Source organism: Bufo gargarizans, chromosome 3 (assembly GCF_014858855.1).
Source record: "Bufo gargarizans isolate SCDJY-AF-19 chromosome 3, ASM1485885v1, whole genome shotgun sequence".
Taxonomy (NCBI): Eukaryota; Metazoa; Chordata; class Amphibia; order Anura; family Bufonidae; genus Bufo; species Bufo gargarizans.
This window is the reverse complement of record NC_058082.1, coordinates 552639577-552659328: the sequence shown is the minus strand read 5'-3', so window position 1 is coordinate 552659328 and position 19752 is coordinate 552639577. Positions and strand designations below refer to the sequence as shown.

At 47.6% G+C, this 19752-nt stretch overlaps 1 protein-coding gene across 2 annotated transcripts in view; it reads left to right on the top strand.

Moving 5' to 3' along the window:
* The window catches only part of LOC122930636, a 51724-nt gene that overhangs the window by 19811 nt on the left and 12161 nt on the right, over positions 1 to 19752 (top strand). The gene's annotated exons all lie outside the window — the stretch shown is intronic.

Here is a 19752-nt window from a genome sequence, read left to right as displayed (position 1 = left end):
AGGAAATGATTTATTGGTCACATATTATAGTTGCATAGTGACGCGTTTCAGCACTAATGTGCTTTCATCAGACTGCAAAGAAACATCTCACTTTCAAGCTTTTTATACATAAATGAAACACAAAGGAACTGACATCATCAGGGAAGCTCCTCCCCCTCATTAAACAAAAGGTCATTATAACATCAACATATTCTAATCGAATATATCGATATTAGATAAATCGAACCCACTCTATATCATCAAAGATTTTCAATCGAAAATAGTCCACATTTTCGATGATTAATCACGCTGCGGAAAAAAGAAAATGTGTTTGTCAAAATTCGTAAGGCAGAATGCCTCATAGGAAGCGGGACACATTGTATTCACGATTGAGACCCCTGGGTTCCATTGTTTGTAAACGATGGATCCTGTAAGCCTCTCTTTTCAATAATAATTTATTCCTCTCGCCCCCTCAATAATCTGATACATTAACTGCGAAATATTGTGTTTTTTTTCTTGAAAATGAAAGGGTATTGGAAGCAATTGGTTCTCTTTGCGGATAGTGGATTTGTGCTTACTTAGTCTGTCCTTCATTCTCATCGAGGTTTCCCCCACGTATAGTAATCCACATGGACATTTGAGAATGTAAACCACAAATCTACTATCACAGGTGAACGTGCCCCTTATTGGAATCCTCTCACCTGAATGAGGGGGGGAGAAACATGGACCCTTTATAACGCTGGAACAATTTACGCAATTAAGACAAGGAAAAGTGCCCCGTCTAGGTGTGGATAGAATACTCTGTCCTCTTTCTATTTTGTTACTTCCCACATCCGCCCGGACTATTTTGTCCCTAATATTTTCTGCCCGTTTGTAACATATCATAGGCGGCCTCTGGGACTATCTGTGGATAGGACTTAGATAGTATATGCCAATGTTGATTGACAATAGCCCTGTCACAACCAGACAGCTGAGAAGCTCTGACAGAGGCCTTTCAGAACCTCCTCCTTGAGTTCTGTGTTGTGGTATTCAGCTCCTCCTCTCATTAGCGTCTCTCAGCTGTTATGTGTTGGACTAATTGTTTCCCTTTAAATTCTTCCCCAGAAGGCTTTTCTGGGCGGCTTATATTTCTTCCTGGAGTATGTGTGCATGCCCATCTGGTTCTCCTCTCCTCCACAAAGTTAAGTGTTATACTGTTATCTGTTATTTTCTGTTTGCTGGATCCCAGGTGACCCTGACTCCCTCCGTGTCTTGTGTAGGGAGCCGGTGGTCGTGTCCCCTCACTATTGTAGGGTGCTCAGGGCTTTATAGTCAAGGTTCGTGGATATGCATACCTCCACCATTCGGATCTATGCATAGGCTGAGCAGCCAGGGAAAGTGCCAGGTCTTCTACAGGGGTCTCCCTTTCGTTCCTTAGCTTTTGGATCCAGTGAGTCATATATGCATGTTGCTTTGTCTTGTTTCCTGTACACCGTCCGTGACATTATAAGCCGCCAAAACCGTCTTAAGCATGGATCCGGTTTCACTTTTGGCTGAACGCTTCCAGGGTCTTTCATTGGAGGTAGCAGATCTCCGTAAGACTTTTTCTCAGCTTCAAGTGACCGGTTCAGCTTGCGTTCATGGAGTTTGTTCTGAGCCTAAGATCTCGCTCCCGGATACGTTCTCCGGGGGTAGTGAGAATTTTGTGCGTTTTAGAGAGGCTTGCAAACTCCATTTTCGCCTTCTTCCCCTTTCCTCTGGAGATGAGGAACGGAGGGTGGGGATCATTATATCGCTGCTCAGAGGTAACGCTCAGTCCTGGGCCTTTTCGCTGCCGGAGGGGGCACGGCCCCTCCGTTCAGTGGATGAATTCTTTTTAGCCCTGGGTCAGATATATGATGATCCGGATCGTATTGCTCTGGCGGAGTCTAGACTACGTCTCCTATGCCAGGATAAACAATCCGCAGAAATATACTGCTCAGAATTTCGGAGATGGGCAGCTGATACTGGTTGGAATGATGCTGCACTCCGAAGTCAATTTTGCCATGGTCTTTCAGAGGGATTGAAAGATGCATTTGCCTTTCATGAAAGGCCTATTTCTTTGGACTCTGCTATGTCTCAGGCCGTTCGTATTGACAGGCGTCTTAGAGAGAGAGGAGAGATCTCTCCTTCCTGTCATACTCGGTCCCAGGACTGTGCAGCGGTCCCATTCTCTGCGCAGGGGTCTCAGTCGCTGTCAGCCCCTTCTGAGCAGGAGCCCATGCAGCTGGGGTTGATTGCTTCTGACAATAGAAGATTCAGCCCGCATGGGAGGGTTTGTTTTTGTTGTGGAGGTATTAATCATTTGGCAAATATTTGTCCCTCTAGGAGATTCAGGCAGTTCTCTGGGTATAACAAAGAAACAAAGAGGAAAAAATCTTTGAAAGATGTTCCGTCTGTTACTATTGGCAGGGTTGAGGCGGAAATTGAAGATTTTCCGTTTGCTTGTAGTTCCCGTTTTGTCCTGCCGGCTAGGGTGGCGCTAGAGAGCAAGAACATTTTTTGTGAGATTTTTGTGGATAGTGGAGCAGCGGTCAATCTCATTGATAATCACTTTGCGATAACTCATGGTTTCCAGGTGTGCGCTTTGAGAAAGGATATTCCTGTATTTGCTATCGATTCCGCTCCACTTTCTCAGAAATCATTAAAGGGCATAGTTCACAATATCCGTTTAATTGTGAGTGATGCTCATGTTGAGGATGTGTCATGTTTCGTCCTTAGCGGTTTGCACACCCCTCTGGTGTTGGGGCTGCCCTGGCTCACTAAGCATAACCCCACCATTGATTGGCAAGCGAGGCAAATAAATGGTTGGAGTGACTTTTGCAGAGAGAATTGCCTCATGACATCTGTTTCTGAGGTTGCTACTAAGACTATACCATCTTTTCTCTCTGAATTTTCGGATGTCTTCTCTGAGAGTGGGGTTCAGGATTTGCCCCCGCACAGGGAGTACGATTGCCCTATTAATCTCATCCCAGACGCCAAGCTGCCTAAATCTCGTTTATACAATCTTTCCCAACCTGAAAGGATCGCTATGCGTGCTTATATCTCTGAGAGTCTGAGAAAGGGACACATACGACCCTCGAAGTCACCTGTTGCCGCTAGTTTATTCTTTGTTAAGAAAAAAGATGGTTCTTTAAGACCTTGTCTGGATTTCAGGGAGCTGAACAATATCACAATTCGTGACCCTTATCCGCTTCCTCTGATCCCGGACCTATTTAACCAGGTTGTTGGGGCTAAAGTCTTTTCCAAATTAGATCTAAGAGGGGCATACAACCTGGTCAGGGTCAGAGAAGGGGACGAATGGAAGACGGCCTTCAATACCCCTGAGGGCCATTTTGAAAACTTGGTTATGCCTTTTGGTTTGATGAATGCCCCAGCCGTTTTCCAGCATTTCGTGAACAGCATTTTTTATCATTTGATGGGAAAATTTGTATTGGTGTATTTGGATGACATTTTGATTTTTTCTCCCGATTTCAAAACTCATAAGGAACATTTACGTCAGGTCTTGCTCATCCTGCGGGAGAATAAATTATATGCGAAACTGGAAAAATGTGTGTTTGCGGTTCCAGAAATTCAATTTCTGGGGTTTCTTCTCTCCGCTTCTGGTTTTCGCATGGACCCAGAGAAGGTCCGCGTTGTGCTTGAGTGGGAGCTTCCTGAGAATCAAAAGGCGCTGATGCGTTTTTTGGGCTTTGCCAATTATTACAGGAAGTTCATCTTGAATTATTCTTCTATTGTTAAACCACTCACTGATATGACCAGAAAGGGGGTAGATTTTTCTTCTTGGTCAGTAGAGGCGCGTAAGGCTTTTTCTGATATCAAGGAGAGTTTTGCTTCCGCTCCCATCTTGGTGCAACCTGATGTTTCGTTACCCTTCATAGTTGAGGTTGATGCTTCTGAGGTGGGTGTGGGGGCGGTCTTGTCTCAGGGTTCCTCTCCTGCCAATTGGCGACCGTGTGCCTTTTTCTCAAGAAAACTCTCCTCCGCAGAGAGAAATTACGATGTGGGAGATAGGGAATTGTTGGCCATCAAGTTGGCTTTTGAGGAATGGCGCCATTGGCTAGAGGGAGCCAGACACCCTATTACCGTATTTACTGACTATAAAAATCTGGCCTACTTGGAGTCAGCCAAGCGTCTGAACCCGAGACAGGCCAGATGGTCGTTGTTCTTTTCTAGGTTTAATTTTGTTGTCACGTTCCGCCCTGGAGTTAAGAATGTGAAGGCAGATGCCCTGTCACGTTGTTTTCCGGGAGGCGGGAATTTTGAAGACCCGGGTCCCATTTTGGCTGAAGGTGTGGTGGTCTCTGCTCTTTTTCCTGAATTGGAGGCAGAGGTGCAGGCAGCCCAGTCAGAGGCTCCTGATCTTTGTCCTCCTGGGAGGTTGTTTGTGCCTCTCGCTTTAAGACACAAGATTTTTAAAGAACACCACGATACGGTCCTTGCTGGGCACCCGGGGGTAAGAGCCACACTGGATCTCATCGCTCGGAGATTCTGGTGGCCTGCGCTTCGTAAGTCGGTTGAGGGTTTTGTGGCAGCCTGCGAGACTTGCGCTCGTGCCAAAGTCCCTCATTCACGGCCATCAGGTCCTCTCCTTCCCTTACCCATTCCTTCCCGTCCTTGGACACATCTGTCCATGGACTTTATCACGGACCTGCCTCGTTCCTCGGGGAAGACTGTGATTCTGGTGGTGGTGGACCGTTTTAGCAAAATGGTGCATTTCATCCCTTTTCCTGGTTTGCCCAATGCTAAGACGCTGGCGCAGGCATTTGTTGATCACATTGTCAAATTGCACGGTATTCCTTCAGACATAGTCTCTGATAGGGGCACGCAGTTTGTTTCCAGATTCTGGAAGGCTTTCTGTTCTCGCTTGGGGGTTCGGTTGTCATTCTCTTCTGCTTTCCACCCGCAGTCGAATGGCCAGACAGAGCGCGTCAATCAGAATCTGGAGACATATCTGCGCTGTTTTGTGGCGGAGAATCAAGAGGATTGGTGTTCTTTTTTGTCCCTTGCTGAGTTTGCTTTAAATAACCGTCGTCAGGAGTCCTCTGATAAGTCACCATTTTTTGGTGCATATGGGTTTCATCCACAGTTTGGGACTTTCTCGGGAGAGGGGTCTTCTGGTTTACCTGATGAGGACAGATTCTCCTCGTCTTTGTCATCTATTTGGCAAAAGATTCAAGATAATCTAAAGAGCATGAGTGAGAGATATAAGCGTGTGGCTGATAAGAGACGTGTGCTTGGTCCGGACCTGAATGTTGGTGATCTGGTGTGGTTGTCTACCAAGAATATCAAATTGAAGGTTCCCTCCTGGAAGTTGGGTCCTAGGTTTATTGGGCCTTACAAAATCCTGTCTGTCATCAATCCTGTTGCATACCGTCTTGATCTTCCTCAGACTTGGAAGATCCATAATGTTTTTCATAAGTCCTTATTGAAACCTTATGTTCAACCCATTGTACCCTCGCCTTTGCCTCCTCCTCCGATTATGGTTGATGGGAATCTTGAATTTCAGGTCTCTAGGATTGTGGATTCTCGTCTTGTCCGCGGTTCTCTTCAGTACCTTGTTCACTGGGAGGGGTATGGTCCTGAGGAGAGGATGTGGGTCCCAGTGACGGACATTAAGGCCTCTCGTCTCATCAAGGCTTTCCATAGGTCCCATCCTGAGAAGGTGGGTTCTGAGTGTCCGGAGTCCACTCGTAGAGGGAGGGGTACTGTCACAACCAGACAGCTGAGAAGCTCTGACAGAGGCCTTTCAGAACCTCCTCCTTGAGTTCTGTGTTGTGGTATTCAGCTCCTCCTCTCATTAGCGTCTCTCAGCTGTTATGTGTTGGACTAATTGTTTCCCTTTAAATTCTTCCCCAGAATGCTTTTCTGGGCGGCTTATATTTCTTCCTGGAGTATGTGTGCTTGCCCATCTGGTTCTCCTCTCCTCCACAAAGTTAAGTGTTACACTGTTATCTGTTATTTTCTGTTTGCTGGATCCCAGGTGACCCTGACTCCCTCCGTGTCTGGTGTAGGGAGCCGGTGGTCGTGTCCCCTCACTATTGTAGGGTGCTCAGGGCTTTATAGTCAAGGTTCGTGGATATGCAAACCTCCACAATTCGGATCTATGCATAGGCTGAGCAGCCAGGGAAAGTGCCAGGTCTTCTACAGGGGTCTCCCTTTCGTTCCTTAGCTTTTGGATCCAGCGAGACATTTATGCATGTTGTTTTGCCTTGTTACCTGTACACATTCCGTGACAAGCCCTCAGGCGTTTGGACCAGGGATGGTATTTAATCACTGGAGGGATCCTTGTATCCTTCTTAATCCTATCTGGCTGTATAGTCTCAATTTTATCTCGCTGTGTTTTCAATAATTCGGCGGGGCGGGGGGGGGGGGGTAACCTCGCTCCCTGAACTTATTAGTCATATCATCTAGTCTTATTTGACACATATCCTTATCACTAACAATCCGTCTAACCCTCTGGTATTGTGAATATGGGATAGATTCCTTAATGGTGACTGCTTGAAAAGGACAGCAAACTATTCCTATCCGTTGGTTTTACAAATAAATCCGTCTGTATTTTACCTTCTTTGTCCTTAATCACCCAGGTATCCAGAAAGGAAATGTTATCAAAACTATGGCAACTTTCAGCTCATCCCAGATGGAATTTAAATACATAGTGAATTCCGTAAGGGATCGGACGTTGCCTCGCCATACGCAAAAAATATCGTCGATGAATCGATGCCAGAATATACAATGTTGATGATATAAAGGACTAGAGTAAACCAATTGACACTCAAAAAAAGCCATATACGTATTTGCGTATGGCGGTGCGACGTTCGATCCCATCGCGGTCCCACAGCACTGCTGATAAAAGGAGTCTTAAAACTAAAAATAATTTTGCTCAAGAACTATCTTCAGGAGTTTCAGAAAACATTCCCTTTCTGCCTCTTTATATGTACTTGTGCCTAAGAGACCCGCGACTGCATCGATTCCTTTTTCATGTATGATAGATGTATAAAGACTGCACACGTCAAGAGGGACAAATGTGCAGCCTTCATCCCCCTCTTTTGTGATAAAGTGGACTATTGCACCCGTTTTGCAAATATCCTCAATAAGTGTTCATTGGACCTCATAGTCCTGACACTTGAACATTTATCCATTTCCATCACTGAATGTAATGCCAATATTGCAGCTATAAAAGAACAGCTGAGAGATCATTTAAAATCTGACGAATATACAATTTTACAAGAAAATTTGGAGAAACAATGTACCGAATGAAGGAGCAAGATCGAACAGACCAAGAGATTGAAATACCTGCGAGACACAGAGGATTATACATCCCATCGGGCCTACAGATGGCAGGATGCTTCTGGTACTGCAACTCCTACGTCACGTCCAAGAATTCGTCAAACCGGTTCTATATCATCGGGGTCCGGCAGCGAAACTTCAGGTGGTTCTCACCAACGCCGTACAAGAAGACCAAAGCCAATACCCGGGAGCCGGCCGTCATCATCGGCGAGGCAGACGCTCTGAGGAAAACGCGGTCACGGGACAAAACTTAGTGTTGAATTTATCATCTAAGAGCCTCAGTCCTGCCCAGATGAACTTATTGAAAAAGGGCTTATCCTTTAGCCCGACCGGGAACTTTGATACGTTCACCTTGGATACGGACTTACATAGTTTTTTTCGTAATTTGCGTTTAAAAGCTCAATTTGGTGGCGATGAAGCTACCGCTCAATATAATGTGGAACAGGTGGATGGTAGTTCTCCTACTAGAATGTTAACCGTTAAGCAGTTTAACCTGAGAGTAAAAAGTAACTATACACCACCGAGAACATATCATCCAGTTGAGACCTTTGTTAATTTAGTGCAGGGATCTCAAACTGCGGCCCTCCAGCTGTTGCAAAACTACAACTCCCAGCATGCCCGGACAGCCTACAGGTATCAGCCTACAGCATGGCATTGTGGGATTTGTAGTTTTGCAACAGCTGGAGGGTCGCCGTTTGAGATGCCTGATTTAGTGAAAAGTGATGTGGATAAATTGTTGCAACAGTGCAAACAGGGAAAGTTGCATCTACATCATAACTCACCTGGGGAGGAGAAACATGCCCTTGATTATCTGTTAAAGGAGAATCTTTAATAATTAAACTTGCTGATAAGGGGGGGAGGGGGGGGGCATCGTTATTTTGGATAAAGAATATTATGTCAATGAAATTTTACAACAATTACAGGATAGTAGCACTTATAAAATACTACAAAGCGATCCAGTCTACCGTATTAAAGAAATTCTACAGAGAGTGGTAGATAATGCTAAAGAGAATGGAGTGGTGGACGCCAAATTGGGGGACTTTCTCATAAATCAACATCCGATTACCCCGGTGTTTTATACTTTGCCAAAAGTGCATAAGTCACTTGTTCATCCTCCAGGTCGCCCGATTGTGGCGTCCACCGACTCCATTCTCTCGAATCCTGCTATTCTTCTTGAGAGGGTATTAACCCCTTTAACCAAACAAGCCCCGTCTTATATTCGTGATACTGGCCACTTTCTGTCCGAAATCAGCTCTCTCCAGGGGGATGAAGGCTGCACATTTGTCCCTCTTGACGTGTGCAGTCTTTATACATCTATCATACATGAAAAAGGAATCAATGCAGTCGCGGGTCTCTTAGGCACAAGTACATATAAAGAGGCAGAAAGGGAATGTTTTCTGGAACTCCTGAAGATAGTTCTTGAGCAAAATTATTTTTTGTTTTAAGGCCTCTTTCACACTTGCGTTGTCCGGATCCGGCGTGTACTCCACTTGCCGGAATTACACGCCGGATCCGGAAAAACGCAAGTGTACTGAAAGCATTTGAAGACGGATCCGTCTTCAAAATGCTTTCAGTGTTACTATGGCAGCCAGGACGCTATTAAAGTCCTGGTTGCCATAGTAGTAGTGGGGAGCGGGGGAGCGGTATACTTACCGTCCGTGCGGCTCCCGGGGCGCTTCAGAATGACGTCAGAGCGCCCCATGCGCATGGATGACGTGATCCATGCGCGTGGGGCGCCCTGACGTCACTCTGGAGCGCCCCGGGAGCCGCACGGACGGTAAGTATGCTGCTCCCCCGCTCCCCGCTACACTTTACCATGGCTGCCAGGACTTTAGCGTCCCGGCAGCCATGGTAACCATTCAGAGAAAGCTAAACGTCGTATCCGGCAATGCGCCGAAACGACGTTTAGCTTAAGGCCGGATCCGGATCAATGCCTTTCAATGGGCATTAATTCCGGATCCGGCCTTGCGGCAAGTCTTCAGGATTTTTGGCCGGAGCAAAAAGCGCAGCATGCTGCAGTATTTTCTCCGGCCAAAAAACGTTCCGTTCCGGAACTGAAGACGTCCTGATGCATCCTGAACGGATTTCACTCCATTCAGAATGCATGGGGATAAAACTGATCAGGATTCTTCCGGCATAGAGCCCCGACGACAGAACTCTATGCCGGAAGAAAATAACCCAGGTGTGAAAGAGCCCTAAGACTCCTTTTATCAGCAGTGCTGTGGGACCGCGATGGGATCGAACGTCTCACCGCCATACGCAAATACGTATATGGCTTTTTTTGAGTGTCAATTGGTTTACTCTAGTCCTTTATATCATCAACATTGTATATTCCGGCATCGATTCATCGACGATATTTTTTGCGTATGGCGAGGTGACGTTCGATCCCTTACGGAATTCACTATGTGTTTAAATTCCATCTGGGATGAGCTGAAACTTACCGTAGTTTTGATAACATTTCCTTTCTGGATACCTGGGTGATTAAGGACAAAGAAGGTAAAATACAGACGGATTTATTTGTAAAACCAACTGATAGGAATAGTCTGCTGTCCTTTCCAAGCAGTCACCCAGCAACCATCAAGGAATCTATCCCATATTCCCAATACCAGAGGGTTAGACGGATTGTTAGTGATAGGGATATGTGTCAAAAACGACTAGATGATATAACTAATAAGTTCAGGGAGCGAGGCTACCCCCCCCCAAATTATTGAAAACACAGCAAAATAAAATTGAGAATATACAGCCAGATAGGATGAAGAAGGAGACAAGGATCCCTCCAGTGATTAAACACCATCCCTGGTCCCAACGCCTGAGGACTATTGTCAATCAACATTGGCACATACTATCTAAGTCCTATCCACAGATAGTCCCAGAGGCCACCTATGATATGTTACAAACGGGCAGAAAATATTAGGGACAAAATAGTCCGGGCGGATGTGGGAAGTAATAAAATAGAAAGAGGACAGAGTATTCTATCCACACCTGGACGGGGCACTTTTCCTTGTCTTAATTGCGTAAATTGTTCCAGCGTTATAAAGGGTCCATGTTTCTCCCCCCCCTCATTCAGGTGAGAGGATTCCAATAAGGGGCACGTTCACCTGTGATAGTAGATTTGTGGTTTACATTCTCAAATGTCCATGTGGATTACTATACGTGGGGGAAACCTCGATGAGAATGAAGGACAGACTAAGTAAGCACAAATCCACTATCCGCAAAGAGAACCAATTGCTTCCAATACCCTTTCATTTTCAAGAAAAAAAACACAATATTTCGCAGTTAAGGTATCAGATTATTGAGGGGGTATCGCTACCTCGTCGAGGGGGCGAGAGGAATAAATTATTATTGAAAAGAGAGGCTTACAGGATCCATCGTTTACAAACAATGGAACCCAGGGGTCTCAATCCTGAATACAATGTGTCCCGCTTCCTATGAGGCATTCTGCCTTACGAATTTTGACAAACACATTTTCTTTTTCCCCAGCGTGATTAATCATCGAAAATTTGGACTATTTTCGATTGAAAGTCTTCGATGATATAGAGTGGGTTCCATTTATCTAATATCGATATATTCGATTAGAAAATGTTGATGTTATAATGACCTTTTGTTTAATGAGGGGGAGGAGCTTTCCTGATGATGTCAGTTCCTTTGTGTTTCATTTATGTATAAAAAGCTTGAAAGTGAGATGTTTCTTTGCAGTCTGATGAAAGCACATTAGTGCTGAAACGCGTCACTATGCAACTATAATATGTGACCAATAAATCATTTCCTTGATTTACATCTCTGCGAAGTGCCGGTCTTCTCAATCACAGCAGTGTGTCATCCACAGAGCCCCCATAACAGTGTGTCATCCACAGACCCCCATAACAGTGTGTCATCCACAGATCCCCCATAACAGTGTGTCATCCACAGATCCCCCATAACAGTGCGTCATCCACAGATCCCCCATAACAGTGCGTCACCCACAGATCCCCCATAACAGTGTGTCATCCACAGATCCCCCATAACAGTGTGTCATCCACAGATCCCCCATAACAGTGTGTCATCAACAGAGCCCCCATAACAGTGTCATCCACAGATCCCCCATAAGGGTCATTTACAGACCCCATAACAGTGTCCGTCATCCACAGATCCCCCATAACAGTGCGTCATCCACAGATCCCCCATAACAGTGCGTCATACACAGATCCCCCATAACAGCGCGTCATCCACAGATCCCCCATAACAGTGCGTCATCCACAGATCCTCCATAACAGTGTGTCATACACAGATCCCCCCATAACATTGCGTCATCCACAGATCCCCCATAACAGTGCGTCACCCACAGATCCCCCATAACAGTGCGTCACCCACAGATCCCCCATAACAGTGTGTCATCCACAGATCCCCCATAACAGTGTGTCATCCACAGATCCCCCATAACAGTGTGTCATCAACAGAGCCCCCATAACAGTGTCATCCACAGATCCCCCATAAGGGTCATTTACAGACCCCATAACAGTGTCCGTCATCCACAGATCCCCCATAACAGTGCGTCATCCACAGATCCCCCATAACAGTGCGTCATACACAGATCCCCCATAACAGTGCGTCATCCACAGATCCTCCATAACAGTGTGTCATACACAGATCCCCCCATAACATTGCGTCATCCACAGATCCCCCATAACAGTGTGTCATCCACAGATCCCCCCATAACAGTGTGTCATACACAGATCCCCCCATAACATTGCGTCATCCACAGATCCCCCATAACAGTGTGTCATCCACAGATCCCCCATAACAGTGCGTCATCCACAGATCCCCCATAACAGTGCGTCATCCACAGATCCCCCATAACAGTGCGTCATCCACAGATCCCCCATAACAGTGCGTCATCCACAGATCCCCCATAACAGTGCGTCATCCACAGATCTCCCATAACAGCATGTCATCCACAGATCCCCCATAACAGTGTGTCATCCACAGATCCCCCATAACAGTGTGTCATCCACAGATCCCCCATAACAGTGCGTCATCCACAGATCCCCCATAACAGTGTGTCATACACAGATCCCCCCATAACATTGCGTCATCCACAGATCCCCCATAACAGTGTGTCATCCACAGATCCCCCATAACAGTGTGTCATACACAGATCCCCCCATAACATTGCGTCATCCACAGATCCCCCATAACAGTGTGTCATCCACAGATCCCCCATAACAGTGCGTCATCCACAGATCCCCCATAACAGTGCGTCATCCACAGATCCCCCATAACAGTGCGTCATCCACAGATCCCCCATAACAGTGCGTCATCCACAGATCCCCCATAACAGTGCGTCATCCACAGATCTCCCATAACAGCATGTCATCCACAGATCCCCCATAACAGTGTGTCATCCACAGATCCCCCATAACAGTGTGTCATACACAGATCCCCCATAACAGTGCTGTCATACACAGATCCCCCCATAACATTGCGTCATACACAGATCCCCCATAACAGTGCGTCATCCACAGATCCCCCATAACAGTGCGTCATCCACAGATCCCCCATAACAGTGCGTCATACACAGATCCCCCATAACAGTGCGTCATCCACAGATCCTCCATAACAGTGTGTCATACACAGATCCCCCATAACAGTGCGTCATCCACAGATCCCCCATAACAGTGTGTCATCCACAGATCCCCCATAAACAGTGTGTCATACACAGATCCCCCCATAACAGTGCGTCATCCACAGATCCCCCATAACAGTGTGTCATCCACAGATCCCCCATAACAGTGCGTCATCCACAGATCCCCCATAACAGTGCGTCATCCACAGATCCCCCATAACAGTGGTGTCATCCACAGATCCCCCCATAACAGTGCGTCATCCACAGATCCCCCATAACAGTGTGTCATCCACAGATCCCCATAACAGTGTGTCATACACAGATCCCCCCATAACATTGCGTCATCCACAGATCCCCCATAACAGTGTGTCATCCACAGATCCCCATAACAGTGCGTCATCCACAGATCCCCCATAACAGTGCGTCATCCACAGATCCCCCATAACAGTGCGTCATCCACAGATCCCCCATAACAGTGCGTCATCCACAGATCCCCCATAACAGTGCGTCATCCACAGATCTCCCATAACAGCATGTCATCCACAGATCCCCCATAACAGTGTGTCATCCACAGATCCCCCATAACAGTGTCATCCACATATCCCCCATAACAGCGTGTCATCCACAGATCCCCCATAACAGTGTGTCATCCACAGATCCCCCATAACAGCGTGTCATCCACAGATCCCCCATAACAGTGTGTCATTCACAGATCCCCCATAACAGCGTGTCATCCACAGATCCCCCATAACAGTGTGTCATCAACAGATCCCCCATAACAGTGTGTCATCAACAGATCCCCCATAACAGTGTGTCATTCACAGATCCCCCATAACAGTGTGTCATCAACAGATCCCCCATAACAGTGTGTCATCAACAGATCCCCCATAACAGTGTGTCATCCACAGATCCCCCATAACAGTGTGTCATCCACAGATCCCCCATAACAGTGTGTCATCCACAGATCCCCCATAACAGCGTGTCATCCACAGATCCCCCATAACAGTGTGTCATCAACAGATCCCCCATAACAGTGTGTCATTCACAGATCCCCCATAACAGTGCGTCATCAACAGATCCCCCATAACAGTGTGTCATCCACAGATCCCCCATAACAGTGTGTCATCCACAGATCCCCCATAACAGTGTGTCATCCACAGATCCCCCATAACAGTGCGTCATCAACAGATCCCCACAATGGTGTCATCCACAGATCCCCCACAACAGTGTGTCATCTACAGATGCCCCCCATAACAGTGTCATCCACTGATCCCCCATAATAGTGTCATCCACAGATCCCCCATAACAGTGTCATCACAGGTCCCCCATAACAGCATCATCCGCAGATCCCCCATAACAGTGTCATACACAGATCCCCATACAGTGTCATCCACAGATCCCTATAACAGTGTCATCCACAGATCACCCATAACAGTGTCATCCACAGGTCCCACATAACAGTGTCATCCACAGATCCCCATAACAGTGTCATCCACAGATCCCCATAAAAGTGTCATCCACAGATCCCCCATAACAGTGTCATCCACTGATGCCCCCATAACAGTGTCATCCACAGATCCCCCATAACAGTGTGTCCACCACAGATCCCCATAACAGTACGTCATCCACAGATCCCCCATAACAGTGTGTCAGCCACAGATCCCCCATAACAGTGTCATCCACAGATCCCCCATAACAGTGTCATCAACAGATCCCCATAACAGTGTGTCAACCACAGATCTCCCATAACAGTGTCATCAACAGATCCCCCATAACAGTGTGTCCTCTACAGATCCCCCATAACAGTATCATCCACAGATGCCCCCCATAACAGTGTCATCCACAGATCCCCCATAACAGTGTCATCCACAGATCCCCCATAACAGTGCGTCATCCACAGATCCCCCATAACAGTGTCATTCACAGATCCCCCATAACAGTGTGTCATCCACAGATCCTCATAACAGTGTCATCCACAGATCCCCCCATAACAGTGCATCCTCTACAGACCCCTCCCCATAACGGTGTGTCATCCACAGATCCCCCATAGCAGTGTGTCCACCACAGATCCCCATAATAGTACGTTATCCACAGATCCCCCATAACAGTGTGTCAGGCACAGATCCCCCATAACAGTGTCATCAACAGATCCCCCATAACAGTGTGTCAACCACAGATCCCCCATAACAGTGTCATCCACAGATCCCCCATAACAGTGTGTCCACCACAGATCCCCATAACAGTACGTCATCCACAGATCCTCCATAACAGTGTCATCCACAGATCCCCTATAACAGTGTCATCCACAGATACCCCATTACAGTGTCATCCAAAGATGCCCCCCATAAGTGTCATCCACAGATCCCCCATAACAGTGTCATTCACAGACCCCCCATAACAGTGTCATTCACAGACCCCCCATAACAGTGTCACCCACAGATCCACCAATAACAGTGTCATTCACAGACCCCCATAACAGCATCATCCGCAGATCCCCCATAACAGTGTCATCCACAGATCCCCCATAACAGTGTGTCATCCACAGATCCCCCATAACAGTGTGTCATCCACAGTGCCCCCATAACAGTGTCATCCACAGACCCCCATAACAGTGTCATCCACAGATCCCCCATAACAGTGTGTCATCCACAGATCCCCATAACAGTACGTCATCCACAGATCCTCCATAACAGTGTCATCCACAGATCCCCCATAACAGTGTGTCAGCCAAAGATCCCCCATAACAGTGTCATCAACAGATCCCCCATAACAGTGTGTCAGCCAAAGATCCCCCATAACAGCATCATCCGCAGATCCCCCATAACAGTGTCATCCACAGATCCCCTATAACAGTGTCATCCACAGATGCCCCATAACAGTGTCATCCAAAGATGCCCCCCATAACAGTGTCATCCACAGATCCCCCATAACAGTGTCATTCACAGACCCCCCCATAACAGTGTCATCCACAGATCCCCCATAACAGTGTCATCCACAGAGCCCCCATAACAGTGTTATCCACAGACCCCCATAACAGTGTCATCCACAGATGCCCCCCATAACAGTGTCATCCACAGATCCCCCATAACAGTGTCATCCACAGATCCCCCATAACAGTGTGTCCACCACAGATCCCCATAACAGTACGTCATCCACAGATCCCCCATAACAGTGTCATCCACAGATCCCCCATAACAGTGTGTCAGCCAAAGATCCCCCATAACAGTGTCATCAACAGATCCCCCATAACAGTGTGTCAGCCAAAGATCCCCCATAACAGTGTCATCAACAGATCTCCCATAACAGTGTGTCAGCCAAAGATCCCCCATAACAGTGTCATCCACAGATCCCCCATAACAGTGTGTCAGCCAAAGATCCCCCATAACAGTGTCATCAACAGATCTCCCATAACAGTGTGTCAACCACAGATCCCCCATAACAGTGTCATCAACAGATCCCCCATAACAGTGTGTCCTCTACAGATCCCCCATAACAGTATCATCCACAGATGCCCCCATAACAGTGTCATCCACAGCACCCCCATAACAGTGTCATTCACAGACCCCCATAACAGTGTCATCCACAGATCCCCCATAACAGTGTCATTCACAGACCCCACCATAACAGTGTCATCCACAGATCCCCCATAACAGTGTCATCCACAGATCCCCATAACAGTGTCATCCACATATCCCCCATAACAGTGTCATCCACATATCCCCCATAACAGTGACATCAACAGTGCCCCCATAACAGTGTTATCCAGAGATCCCCCATAACAGTGTAATCCACAGATCCCCCATAACAGTGTAATCCACAGATCCCCCATAACAGTGCCATCCACAGAGCCCCCATAACAGTGCCGTCCACAGAGCCCCCATAACAGTGCCGTCCACAGAGCCCCCATAACAGTGCCATCCACAGAGCCCCCATAACAGTGCCATCCACAGAGCCCCCATAACAGTGTCATCCACAGACCCCCATAACAGTGTCATCCACAGATCCCCCATAACAGTGTCATCCACAGACCCCCCATAACAGTGCCATCCACAGAGCCCCCATAACAGTGCCATCCACAGAGCCCCCATAACAGTGCCATCCACAGAGCCCCCATAACAGTGTCATCCACAGATCCCCCATAACAGTGTCATCCACAGACCCCCATAACAGTGTCATCCACAGATCCCCCATAACAGTGTCATCCACAGATCCCCCATAACAGTGACATCCACAGACCCCCCCATAACAGTGTCATCCAGAGATCCCCATGCTATGCTATGATTAAGGATATTAAAGGGCAATTCACCTTTCAATAAACAATGCATAAACCAATAGTACAAGTGAATATAAGAATCTTTGTTATACAGCTCATGCACAATATAGCCGTCTCTTTCTCCACTCATCTGCTATGTCCCCCCCTTATCTCTATAACTAATGAGCTCCTTGTTTATTATTCTTTGAATCCAGAGAAAAAAAAAGCCATCTGGTTTGAGATCTGCACTTTTACAAGCAGCCAAACAACGCGAGTTTGTGAGCATTCGCGTGTTTGAGTTCCAGTGTGTGTTTGTATTAAGTGTGTGGCTTTAGATTCAGGGACTGCAGTAAATCAGTTTCTTATCACTGCACTATTTTGTATTTTTTGCTTTCGTTGTGTCCATTACTGACAGCGCCGTCCAGCGCACGTCTTGTCTGATGTCTGCAGTCCTGGAACAGCCGTTTTCATATCTTTGTTCAAAATGTGAGAAAATTGCCCGTTTGGAATCGCACATCGAGTATCTTAACGGGTGAGTTAATTTGGAAAAGAGTTTGCTGCTCACCGAGCAGGTCTAGAAGAGATTGACGATCTGTACAAATTTATCGTACGATAGGCTTTCCCTGCGTCGTAGAGCGAGGATAAAAAGGATAAGACGGTATTCACAGGAGCTCGAAGGGGATCCACATTGCGTTCTCCGCACCAACGAGCCCAAGTGGCTCTATAAGCACATCGTGTTCCTGGGGCTCACGCGCTTTCCAGTAGGAAGACAGTTGTTTCTGAAACTTCCAACATCTCGCCGGAATTCCCGAGACCCTGCATGCAAGAAGACGAAGGGAACCTGACTGCAACAGTGGGTGAGGCTCTCCTGCTGGGTCCAGGAGAAGGGAGGGACGATCCGGAAGGAGGAGAGGATAGTCGACTAGGAGATCCAGCATCTGCGGAAACCAAGACTGGGATCTCCAAAGGGGCAGGACGAGGATCAATTCCGCCGACTGACGCCGAACCTGAAGGAGGACTCGAGGGATGAGAGCAAACGGAGGGAATGCATACATCAATGTCCCGCCCCAAGGTTGAAGGAACGCGTCTACCGCCTCCGCGAGAGGATCCGGCTGAAGAACCTGGGCAATTGAGCGTTCAATCGGGACGCAAACAGATCTATAAAGAGTGGACCCCAGCGAGATGACAAAGCCAGGAACACCCCCACATCTAGCTTCCAATCGCTGGAATCCAGGATGTAGCGAGAATTCCAGTCCGCCAACGTATTGTGGAGGCCGGGAAGATGTTCCGCCACCACCATGATGCCCCTGGCAAGACAGAACTCCCAGAAATCCTTCGCCAAGTTGGTCAAAACCGAAGAGCGTGTCCCGCCCATACCATTGACGTATCGAACCGCTGAGATATTGTCCATCCGCAGTCTGATACAAGTTGTGACGGTGCCATTGGCGAAACTGTGAATCGCCAATGATCCCGCCAATAACTCCAGCCAGCCCGTTGATATGGAGACGGGCCTCTTCCGGGGACCAAGGACCCCTCGTGGACACCCCATTGCAGTGTGCCCCCCAATCGTGTAAGCTGGCGTCTGACTCTATCACTAGGTCTGGTTGAGGACCAAAGATAGCCTTGCTGTTCCAGACCGAGAGATTCTGGATCCACCATCGCAACTCGTCCTTCGTTTCCCTGTCTAAGGAGATGGTGTCGGCATAGGAGGCACCCGCACGAAGGTGGGCGATCTTGAGCCGTTGTAGGGCTCGGTAGTGTAAGGGGGCTGGGAAGATAGCTTGAATGGAAGAGGCTAGAAGTCCAATCAAACGGGTTAGGTGACGGAGCGACAAGTGCGGTCGTAGCAATGCATGGCGGAGCCCATTGCGGATAGCGCGGATTTTGGTCAGGGGAAGATTGAGTGTAAGTGCGATCGAATCCACTCTGAACCCCAGGAACTCCATCGAAGTGGAAGGGGTCAGGCAAGATTTCTCCTGATTTATGATAAACCCTAGGTTCGAGAGAAGATTGACAGCCATGGTGAGATGCATGCAAAGAATAGAGGGACTTTGTGCCATGATGAGAATGTCGTCTAAATAGATTATCATTCGGACTCCACTGCTGCGGAGCCAGGCCACCACTGGCTTCATCACTTTGGTGAAGCACCAAGGGGCGGAAGAGAGACTGAATGGCAGGCAAGTGAAACGCCAAATCTGCTCTCCCCACCGGAAACGGAGCAAGTCTCTGGAGACCGGAGACACCGGGACAGTCAAGTACGCGTCTTTGAGGTCTAACTTGACCATCAAGTCGCCGGGAAGGAGCATGTCCCGTAACAGATGGATGCCCTCCATCTTGGAGTGACGATATTGTACTATGGAAGTTGGCGGTCTTAAATTGATGACGGGGCGCATCTGGCCTCCCTTCTTTTTTACAAGGAACATATTGCTGATAACGCCCTCGGGGCGCGTCGTAGCGCGTTCTATTGCCCCCTTGTGAAACAGTTCATTCAGCTCCGAGTGAAGCTGATGCTGAGCCGGCACGGACATCCGTATTGGAGGGGGGCGAGGCAGGAGGGTCGGGGAGTCTATAAGTTCTATAGTAAAGCCCCTGACAGTGTTCAGAACTCATG